Below are 10,493 nucleotides of genomic sequence, written 5' to 3'. Positions count from 1 at the left end.
TCACAATGGCAAGGCGTTAGTGGTAGTAAATGATCACGCGGCTCATGGTTCACATGAGGTCAAGGACGAGAGTAAGGCGTTGGTTCTAGTGAACGATGGAGGTCATAGTGACCACTCGGTCAAGAAGAATGAGAACCTGGCGCTGGTTTTAGTAAATGACGGAGGTCATGGTTCACACTCGGTCAAGAACGAGAGCAAGGCGTTGGTGGTCCACAAACCAGTAAGTAAAACAGATAGCAAGGCGTTGGTGGTCCACAAATCCGCAGGTAAAAAACCAACAGGGGTGCAGTCACTGATGGGTGGATTGTTAAAAAAACAATCTAAAGATTCTACAAAATCAAGCAAGTCTAAAAGTGCAACAAAGGGAACTAGTGGTGCTAGTAGCAGTGGGAAAAAACAAGGTGGTGGTACAAGTAGTAGTGGTGGAAAGTTGAAAAATAATATAACGTGGGTGCAAATGCTACGGCAGAAGCGAAGACTAGAGCGGATGGAGAAACTACGTCGCAAATTCGACACTGGTAAGAAGCGTTAAATGTATATATTTGATTCTTCTAAATGTTTTTTTTACTAGTAGTGGCATGTATCAAGATAGATCTTCATTTCATGCATATCGAGTTTATGAAAACGCAAGTAGGGGTGTTAAATGAGTCGTATTGAATACATTAACCGAACATGGCACGAGTATTTATGGATTGACGTGAACTCGATTCATTTAAACTATAAGTTTAGTTTTATCTTTTGCATATTAATGTTCTAAAATTACAAATTTATAACAAAAACTGAAAGTGATATATGAAATATTTAAGTTTTTACTATGAAGTTGATGACTCAGTTTCTCTTTTCTGTTTAATTTTGGCATACAGTACCTGATCAAGTTAATTTATGAAAGTAAACTGTTTTCTTCAGATATATAAAATAAACGGGCCAATCCAAAACGACCCATGCTTGTGGGTTCAACTCGAAACTAATCTGTGCCTGTTTATACTAAACTTGAACACGTGAAAATATATGGGTTGATGGGCAGGGCAAAAAGAAAAGGTTGAAAACGAGTAAGTTTTAGTAACGTAAAATATGACTAATAAGTTATATTACTACACAATATAATTTCAAAAAAAAAACATAATATAATTTCCAAAAAGAAAAAGATTTATGAAGCTGCATTTATAATATGCCATAAAAACTAAAACTATTAATATTCACCGATAAGAAGCGACTTTAAAATGGCTTCTTTGTTACCATTATAATTTGGGAGCAAATGACCGACACCCGGTAGCTCATGGTAGTGAATCCATGGTAGCTTTTTTGCTATGTACCTTTCCAAACTCACAGGCACGAGCCCGTCTTCATCCCCGTGCCATAAATGCACACAACCCTCGTTATTTGGGAACGGGTTTTCTATCTCCATTGGGTCGAACTCCCATTTACCAAACCCGACTATCATGTCCCTAAAAATCGACTCCATTAGTCCTTGTTGCCTCACGTAATCCTGTTTACAAGTATTAGCTCGAGTTAGAGGTCGAAAGATGAGCATGTTAGATAGATTTGCAAACATTTTTCTTGTCTGTTACTATTATTTTTTTTTTACATACAAAAAATTATTGTTTTGAAAATAAAAACATTAGCTAAGTTTATTTTTCTTTCATAGTATTACAGTAGATGAGTGGAATTGGTAGGCCATAATAAATAATTTAAAACTCCTACTTTTGTGGATTTTTGTTACCAAATAATTTGAAAATAGAGCAATTGGAAAAATTAAATAGTCAAAAAATGACTACTTTGACCCATTATTTTAGTTAAATATATGTTTGACCAGACTCGTCTAATATACACAACTTAAAAGTCATACTTTTGTGGCTTTTTGTTACCAAATAATTTGAAAATAGATTGATATTTTTTTAGTTAAATAGCCATTAAAAGAAATTTTCGTGATATTCCCTTTAGTTTTACCTTTAGGTTCGGCTGCGATGTTGGAGACCCTTCGCTTTGACGTTTCACAATAATCTTCCAGTCTGAAACCGATAAATTAGGCCTTCCTGCTATAACAGTAGAGCCCATGAACCATTTTTGAGTGTTCCACCAGCAGACTAACCATGGCACGTAGTGTGACACAACAACTGCCCATTGATCTTGAACAGGTTGTAACTTGTAGGCCGCCATTGTTAAGTTTCTTGGAAAACTAGACCACCAATAGTTCACAACGGGAGACACCAATGCCACTCCTGCTAACCTGTTACAAACACTTTTTTATTATTTTTATTTTTCATTTTATAAATACTTATATGATACTGCAATTACATAAAAGTTAACTGTTAAATTTTAATATAAGTTGACAGATTAGACCGGCATAATTTGACTTTCAACTTCTTCCTTTTAAAGAAAAACAAGAATAAAAAACTAGAAAAAGTATAAGATGTCTAGAAAGATCAAAGATATCGGTTTTGTTTGGTTTACCAAACAATAACTTATAAAGATAATAATAATAATGAGAAAAAGAGAAAAAAACTCAACAAGTTGATAAATATTTTTGTTAAATACAAACAAGACTCGTAATTCATGTAAAAAACATAAACTCACACACTTAAAATTGTATAATTCAAACATGTCTTTTTAGCCCATTTATTTGAATGTGTCAAAACAGGTTGATAGTTCAAAATCAAGTTACTAACAAGTTAATCGGAGTATGGGAACCGGCCTGTTTTAATTAAATGGATTAACATGTCAATCCAAACCCGCGCCTTTAATTAATCTTATCAACATGTTTTATCCATATGATAATATAAACATATAAAAATCCAAAATTTAATCATCTGTCATACAACTCATCAATGCATGACGTGTTATTATTGGGAATCTTTGCCATGATCTTCAAACATTCGCGTGAAGAAATAATCTTATCATATGTGGGCCACTACAAACCTTAAACTTATAGGTGACAGAAAGTAACATGTTGTGCTGACTTGTACGGTACAATTAAAATTTAAAACATTACCTATGAGGAATGTACTTTAACTGCCCCAAGCTCCTTGTTGACCCATGGAGTATCCAATTACATAAAACTTTGACCCCTTCATCAGCAAGATTTTCGATATCCAAAGCGAAGCTCCGAATCGTTCGTTTCGGATCTGGATCACTCTCTCCATAACCCGGCCGATCAAACGTTACCATGTAGATCTTTAGTTCTTCGAACAGTTCCTACAAATTGTTCATAAATTCACAAATCATTTTATTTATTATCATTTTGTCAAAACGTCGCATCATACACTATTTAATTTTACTCCTAACTTTCAACCATTTTATAAAATTAACTCCAAACACCAAAGGACAATTTTTAACAATAAAAAAACTAATAAAAAAAGTTTTAGCGCCACGTATATTTTTATTTATTATTATTAAAAATCAACTTTTTTAAACTAAAAACTCAATCGATGATTCTAGCAAAATTTGTTAGGGGTGTGTATGGATTAGGTTTAGGAAAGGTTCATAACGAACCGAATACCAGGGTTTTATAAAACCTTTCGGTAATATGAATATAAAATGCATTATTTTTAAAATCCGTAATAGAATGATTTCTCAAAAGTAGAATTGTTGTACCGAAAATATGGTTGCATTTTTTCAACATGTGACCCGACCCGACCCGACAGACAATCTAATCGTTTTTCATTTTAGAAAGTCTGAAAATTACCCTATGGAAAAGCGATGCGTCATGTGGGCAAGACCCGAACCCATGAACAAAGACGATCTTATAATTGGCTGGCAACACCGTATTCACTATAAGCTAGATGTCTACCGTCTCTGAGGGTGACACGTGGTCCGGTGACCGGTGGACCGCCGGGGGTACCGCAGAGTTGTGGGGGTGGCGGGGTTGTGGCCTGGTACGCCCATGCTAATAATCCGATGAAGAGCACCACGGCAGTTCGCCTGAATGTTTTGTTTTGTTGCTTCATTTTATGGTGCTCACGTCGCCGGAAAGTGACGACGGAGATGGCAAGGTGTTGAGCGGAAGACTTGTTCTTGTTTGATTTGGCTGTTAATATTTGAATTGTGGAAACTAAAACTTATATGTACATATATAATAATAGAAAAATAGCCAACGTATGAAATTTGAATATATTTTATATATAAAACGTTACATTATTTTTATATTGGGAATTGGATGAAAATGACCATTTTTCTTTATGAAAATACTCAAAATAGTTATCTAAAACCAGTCGAACCGTTTGATTAAAATTTGTTAGGGGTGGAAAATAGGTTGGGTTGGGTCGAAACAGGTCATGGGTCGTAACGGGTTAGGGTCTGAATGGATCAACTAAAAAAGGGTTGTTTTGGTCCGGGTTGGAACGGGTCAAGGTCAAAACGGGTTTCGAGTCGTTTTTTTGTTTTTGAAGAACGAGGGCAAATGCGAAAACGTTTTAATTTTTTTACATTTTTCGTTTTTGATTTATATTTTGAGTTATGATTTTTTTATTACTTTTTTTGAATTTTTTAAAAACCCCTCCGAAAAAAAATCAAAAAAAGTAATAAAAAAATCATAACTTAAAATATAAATCAAAAACGAAAAATTTAAAAAAGCTAAAACGTTTTCGCATTTGCCCTCGTTCGTCAAAAAAAAAACCCCGGAGAACTGAAATCGAAAGTCGACGAAAACGGAACATACACCAAAAGGGAACCAAATTGATCGAAACCGAAAAAATAATAAAAAATGAAACTAAAAAACTGAAACCGAACAGAAATGAAACTAAAAAAACCGACCACAACGAAACAAAAGGCCGAAAACGAATCCGAAACCGACCAAAAACAAACAAAAGAAACCTAAACCCAACATGTCCAGTGCTCTGAAACTGACCAAAAAGAAACAAAGGAAGCCGTAACCCAACTCGTCCAGTGCGAAAACCCGTGTCGGTTCGAAACCTAAACCGAACTCATTCCAATACAAAACCCGTTTCAACCCGAGCTTGCCACTTTTCCTTAAGCCACTAACCCACATCAACCCATTTCTTTAAATTTGTCGACCCATTTTGACCCAAAAATAAGAAGGTGGAATTTCAAGTGACTCATTTTGACATATCTTATTAAAATCTATGACTCAAACCAACCCATATGATTTTTTAAAACAACCCAAATTGACCAATTTGAAATGGTTTGGGTCAAGATTGCCACCTCTAAAATTTGTCGTTCAACGGGTTATGCAATCATTCATAAACACATGTCCGCATAAAAGTCGGGTCAACGATAGATTTTGCTCAGAACCGACAACTTATTATTAAATTGTAGGTACGTTGTTTAAAGTTCTGTTTCCATCGAATCCGACTATTTAGTGTTCAGTCGGGTGGTCAGTCTAAACGGTCGGATGACCAATCTTGTTAACAAGTAAAAGGATTTTATTGGATTACAAGTCAGGCGGATGATAGATAAAAATGGACGGGCAGCCGACGGTTTTTAAAGTAACTGGTTTGAGGATTTTTGAAACGAAAGTATGGTCATGAAATCTCTAAGATAAAATGACAATGCTTTAAAGATTTTCTCTTTTATATTTTATAGTTACATGCATCTATAAATAGTTGTGATTATTATTGTTTTGGTTATAAAAATATTTTCCTTTAAGAAAAACGTGTTGCCTACACGGATGAACAAAATGATTTTAATATTTCTTTAGTAAATTAAAAATACAAGTTAAACCAATTATATTAATCATTTTATATTTATATATACTATCCGTTTATCTTTTTCCAAAAATGAGTTCGCCACCAACTACAATAGCATCACACGTTAAAACATGTCTCTTTTTAATACGTTCAAGTTCAACCACCGAACAATACTACTATTCTTTCTTAATTGTTTGGAGAAAGGAAAATATTTTTATAACCAGAACAATAACAATGATAACTACTCAAAAGAAACACATATCATAAAAGAGGTTTTCATGGTCTAACTCGTTATATTTGACGAAACTTTTCAACAAAACCATCAACTATGGTTTTAAGAAACGATAAGTTGGCCTCTCGGGCCCACTGGTTCACTGGCATGAGAGTTTATCATGTTTTGATGGTTTAATTTTTTCATATACAAAATCAATAATTTGTATTAAATGTTTTAAAATGATAAAGATGATTCATGTTATAATATACATGAATACTGCATGTTCCATAAATGAAAATAAAGATCAAAAGTCTGGTTTTCTAAGTTGCAAACCCGACAACACCTACTTGAGCCCGCTTGTTTACCGGTGGATACTATTAGAGAGAGGAAGCCCCCATTCATTCAACTACTGCACCTCCGGTTATTCACTGTTTTATTATGTGTCATTGGATCGTGGCGGAAGATAACAAATTAATATTGATGCTTGTATCTTTAAAGCTTGTAATTAAATGTTTTGTAAAGGCGATCAAATACAAGAACTAAAGATCATATACAATTTTTAGTAGTTAAAGATCAAGTATAATTTAGAGAACTAAGTATTAATATCAAATATAAGTATTGAAGATCAATTGCAAAGAGTAGAAGGTCAACACAAGATGCAAAAATCAATGAACACAAGAACATGATAGAAGCTATAATGGACACTAAAGTGTTTCATTTTTCTATTTAATATAAAACTAATAATCTCTTCTAATTTTTCAATAAAGTTAGGGGTTATTTATTTTAACCAGATCTGATCGATTCGAATATCATTCATTCTCTTTTCCATTCTGTATCAATCGGGAACTGCCCAATTCATACATAATTTTGTCCCATTCAGATGTTTTTCTTTCTAGAACCAAACGGTCTAAGCTTTGACCAATTCAGATATCTCCCTCTTAATGGCTCCGTTCAAAAGCAAACAAACAGCCTGTTGTTTACAAAAGTTTACGTCTTAACATGTATAAAACATATTAACATAATTGCTTATAATATGCTATGTTTGTGTATACACCAAAATATGTTATATGTCAATCACACACCTAATTCAGTTCACGCATCTGCCTCAGGGCCTCACCTATCTCTGAATCACCCCTTTCTGTTTTGGACCACTTATGGGTAGTGATTGTGTTCTAGCTTTATGTATGTATGATAGTGTTTTAACTTTTTTTGAAAGGTATATATGATTATGTTTAATATTCATATTTTGTAACTTACCAATCTCTTATGGCCTAGCTACTTTTGTTGTGGGCCATTTTGTGGGACTATTTTGACACCTCCCAATAAGAAAAATACCTCATACAGTCATACCTCTCACTCTTTCCGGTAAGTTAGCCAAAAATTAAATTTAATTTTAAATCTTAACTAGGTTTCATAACCCGTGCGTTGCGCGGGTTTGTGTTACACAAAGTTGTGGAGGGTAGAGTAAATACAAAGGTCGACTATTTTTCTAGTAGTCCTGACCCGTGTGTTGCGACATGAGTTAAGTATGACTAATATGTTATTGAAAGGCAAATTTTTTTAGCAATCTTGAACTTATATTACATCATATGTAAAGATGGTTTCTTAACATTCTATAAAAGGTAATTGTTTCTTTGTTCTTTTAGGTGCTGTTTGTTTTTGCAGACATAAACTGTCTGCAAGCTGATTTCATCTGTTTTCATGTCTGCAACTGAAGATGTGGTCTGAAGATCTGCAAGCTGAAAATATAAGACTGTTTGTTTTTATAAGCTGATACTGTCTGCATAACTGTCAAACTTATCTCACAAGATAGAAGTCATTTATTCAAGTTACATCTAGTTTTTAGTCTTTGCTTGCCATGCCGATTTGGTTTTGGTGGGTGGTGGAAGGTGGTGGTGGTGGATGGTGGTAGTGGCGGCGGACGGTGGGTAGTGGCGGTGGATGGTGGTGGTGGACAATGGGTGGTGGTGATGGATGGTTTTGGTTGGTGGTGGACGGTGGTGGTGATGGATGGTGGTGGTGGTGGGTGATGGATGGTGGTGGTGGCGGTGATGGATGGTGGTGGTGGTAATGGATAGTGGTGGTGATGGATGGTGGGTGGTGGACGGTGGTGGTGATGGATGGTGGTGGTGGTGGCGGACGGTGGTGGTGATGGATGGTGGGTGGTGGACGGTGGTGGTGATGGATGGTGGGTGGTGGACGGTGGTGGTGGCGGTGATGGATGGTGGTGGTGGTGGGTGATGGATGGTGGTGGTGGCGGTGATGGATGGTGGTGGTGGTGGCGGACGGTGGTGGTGATGGATGGTGGGTGGTGGACGGTGGTGGTGATGGATGGTGGGTGGTGGACGGTGGTGGTGGCGGTGGATGGTGGTGGACGGTGGCGGCGGGGTACGGGGGTGGTGGTGGCGGCGTACGGTGGGTGGTGGTGTTGGCGGACGGTGGTAGGAGCAGTGGATGAGAGGGTGGCTGCAAAGGGAGAAGAGTAGGGTTTTTTTGTGAAGATGTTTTAAGCAAGATTTCCTTGCTTTTCTTTTAAGATGAAAGAAGATAACTTCAGATCTGTTTTAAGAAAAAAAACAAACAGTCTTCAAGGGTAATGTCTGCGCGCCTGCAGACATTAGCTCCCTTGAAGATGTTTGAAGAAAAAACAAACACCCCCTTAGTCGCATCTTGGGATGCTGCACACTTTTAACCAAAAAAGTTGTACCTGCATAAAGTTGCAAGAAGTTATTTTTGTTTTAATGTTTGTATAAGCACTTGTTTTTACTAAAGTTGTTCAAAAAAGGGATGATTGCCACACAATACAAAAGACTCTTACCTGCATATATCCCAGCTGCAATCTTCTAATTTGATTCCCAACTAAATCAACCTACAGTTCCATTCTGCAAATTAGAACAGTTAAGAAAGAACTCTAAAATTGCAATCAGTTAAAATTACTCATGATGTGCTTTAGACTTATAAATACCAATTTACATGTCCATCGATCTATATTTACAAACGAAGATACACAATCTATTTTGCACCTTGAATAACACTGGTAATATGCCAGCAATATGAACCGTTCGCGAATTATCTGCTGATAAAACGAACCGCATGTACAATACAAAATACCAAGAATGACCTCCTTTTCAAAAGTGTTATGTTAATCAATACTACACCAAATCAGCACAATAATGAATTTATTTCAAGCCGAATATGAGGCTTAGATATGTTAACATTTTCAAACTGCCACAATGGTGTCACGCCAAAACAATGATTGCAACATTTTTTGTTCACCATCACAGTCTATGAACGCTTTTTTAGGATCAGATCATATTCATGGCTTGTTTCCGAGCAACACAGTTGCCACTTGCCAAGAGTCCGACATCGTCCTCGTCATCGCCTTACGTAAACAAAGGTAAACTATAGGTAAAGTTTAAAGTCAAAGCATTCCATCAAGGACCTCATGTGAAGGTCACATAATCCATTGCCGCAACCTCCATATCGCTACACGGCAACGATTGGGGATGATAAAGTCAAACCATTCCACGTGACGGAACAACCAGGTTTACCAACAACACAACAGAAGATACACTGAAAATATGCACATAGATCGAAAAGAAATATATAATAATATCATATGCGAGCTTTCTAATGAACAGTTAAGTTGAGAGTATGACAGATCTTTTAATTTAAAATATATAATAATATCTCATTTCTATTTAATTAAATGTCTTTTTAAGAGCAATTTATAGATTTTCTAAGATAGACCGCAACATGCACCTCTAACCTTTTGGTTGAGGGTTTAGATACCCTGTATGAATTAAACTCTACAAGATTTGAACTCATGATTTTTATTAAATTAAATAAGTATTATTTAATTTTATTTTTCCATTGTTTTCTCTTTCTTTCATTTACTATAACACCAACAGAAATAAGAAGAAATGATAAGGAGTCCCTAGATATGAGTATTAAGAAGTGAGTCTTTAAATTTCATCATCATTTTTAAGAATGAGATTAGTGTCAATTTAGATGAAGAGCTTAATAATTTTCCTTAATTATTGGGGTAGAGTTTAATATGAAGAATGTGATGTGAATACTCTTGGCTGTTTCTATTCTTTGATGTGCATAAATTAGGGATGACAACTAGTTGAGCTTGTGACATGTATAGGTAATTGCAGTCTTTAGTCTATCCGATTGTAAAATAATGTCTATGCTCGGTCCAATACTTTTGGATATCAGGTTTAACACGGGTATTGTGTATACTCATTGCTTTGTTAAACTTACTCGTTGTGATTCCAATTACATTTCTTACTATTTTATTTTTCCGTAACTTTACTACACAAAAGAAATTAGAAAGATAAAATCCAAAAATTCATTGGATTAATAGATATATCCATTACACAAAAACAATGAAAGATTAAAGAAAAGAAAAAACTATACCCCGGGTATAGTTCGAATAAATGTGTGTATGTTTTGAATAATTAAGTTAGATATCATTAAATACCATATACACCCCATACCCATAAAATAATTTTAAACTAACTCGTACTCATTCCCATGTTGTCAAATGTGGGTTTGTCTGCCATCCCTAACATATTTATAATTGAAATACACTTATGAGGTAGTATGTGCCAGGAGACGAGTGTGTATATAGT

General features: G+C 35.4%; 1 pseudogene across 1 annotated transcript; it reads right to left on the bottom strand.

Moving 5' to 3' along the window:
* Positions 1-1,164: 1,164 nt before the first annotated feature.
* LOC143590005 (uncharacterized) lies at positions 1,165-3,944 on the bottom strand (annotated as a pseudogene). The gene is made up of 4 exons (XR_013145388.1): positions 3,683-3,944; positions 2,990-3,192; positions 1,948-2,227; positions 1,165-1,486 (listed from the first exon to the last, which is right to left on the bottom strand). The product of XR_013145388.1 is annotated as an uncharacterized LOC143590005 (transcript).
* Positions 3,945-10,493: the final 6,549 nt, after the last annotated feature.

Source organism: Bidens hawaiensis, unplaced genomic scaffold (assembly GCF_021521415.1).
Source record: "Bidens hawaiensis isolate Kalapana, Puna unplaced genomic scaffold, B.hawaiensis_p1.1 tig00038087_1, whole genome shotgun sequence".
In the NCBI taxonomy this organism is placed as follows: domain Eukaryota; kingdom Viridiplantae; phylum Streptophyta; class Magnoliopsida; order Asterales; family Asteraceae; genus Bidens; species Bidens hawaiensis.
Note: the sequence above shows the minus strand (reverse complement) of the source record. Positions and strands in the feature narration are given on the sequence as shown.